Consider the following 1,387-nt stretch of genomic DNA (forward strand, 5'->3'; position numbering starts at 1 on the left):
TGGCGCTGCTGGATACTGCGGTTACACTGTATGATAACGCTGCAGCCCATACATCAGATGTCATCAAAAATTGTGTACAGCGTTGGGGTGGGAAATCCTCCACCACCCACTCACCAGACTCCAATCCATACGATTTCGACCGTATTCCACAATTGAAGAAACCATTCTGTGGGAGACGCTTTCCAAACGGGGCGATACCCTCCCAGCATTTTGGTGGCACATATTGATGGCAATACTAATGGTACTCAGCGCCTTCCCCATCGCTGACAGCACTGTCTGGATCCTCTGGCGGACTATTTTGAAGAACAGTATTTGATTCCGATTCATTTTTGTTCCATTTGTACATGCGCACAATAAATTTGTATTGAGTTCCAATGCATGTGTCACATATCACCCTTTGCAGCAACAGTCCTGTACTGGAACCCAATTATATGTTGGCATTCAGATCCATACGTACTGCCTTACTGGTTCGATGCCCACCATAGAGTTACTAATTTGTCGCATTATTGTTAGATATACCATAGTTACCATGACTCATAGACTCCCAACTTTTCTTTGGACTGTAATACATTTTATACCTAGAACTACTTTTTGTTTGACTTTTTTCCTACCTTTCCCATTCCCCTTGTAACACGTCGCTGAGAGCACATTGTGCTGAATATCACCAATTTACGAAATTAATGGAAGAAAGTTACAGCCTTTTCACCTACTGTGTAATTAAATATAACACAAAAAATACTGCACTGATGTTGTCTGTAAAAATATTTAGTCAACTTTGTTATTTAAATTTCTCACACACCGCCACTATAATATTTAAATTTCCCATACACTGCTAACTCCTCCCGCACAGGCCATGAAGGCCTAAAGGTACCGACTGGCTGCCGTGTCATCCTCAGCTCACAGCGTCACTGGATGCGGATATGGAGGAGCATGTGGTCAGCACACCGCTCTCAGTTTCCGATACCGGAGCCGCTACTTCTCAAGCAACTAGCTCCTCAGTTGGCCTCACAAGGGCTAAGTGCACCGCGCTTGCCAACAGCGCTCGGCAGACCGGATGGTCACCCATCCAAGTGCTAGCCCAGCCCGACATCCCTTAACTTCGGTGATCTGACGGGAACCGGTGTTCCCACTGCGGCAAGGCCGTTGACCCATCCATTGCTGTCATCTTTAATATTTAGCTTTCCAGCCCACCGAGATCTTGATGACGTACAAGGTCACTGAACCTGCCCACTGAATGTAGGCAAACCCTTATTTACTATTTAAATAGTCTGCCCAACGCTATCTTGATGACATTAAAGGTCACTGATGACATCGCTACCTCCACCTTGATGACATCATACATCCAAGGTCATTCATGACGTCAAGTATGCACCATTTGCCATCTTTC

At 45.3% G+C, this 1,387-nt stretch overlaps 1 pseudogene; it reads right to left on the minus strand.

Moving 5' to 3' along the window:
- Positions 1-1,030: 1,030 nt before the first annotated feature.
- Positions 1,031-1,148, minus strand: LOC126249861 (5S ribosomal RNA; annotated as a pseudogene).
- Between the last annotated feature and the right edge of the window lie 239 nt (positions 1,149-1,387).

The sequence above is a fragment of the Schistocerca nitens genome, chromosome 3, assembly GCF_023898315.1.
Source record: "Schistocerca nitens isolate TAMUIC-IGC-003100 chromosome 3, iqSchNite1.1, whole genome shotgun sequence".
Taxonomy (NCBI): Eukaryota; Metazoa; Arthropoda; class Insecta; order Orthoptera; family Acrididae; genus Schistocerca; species Schistocerca nitens.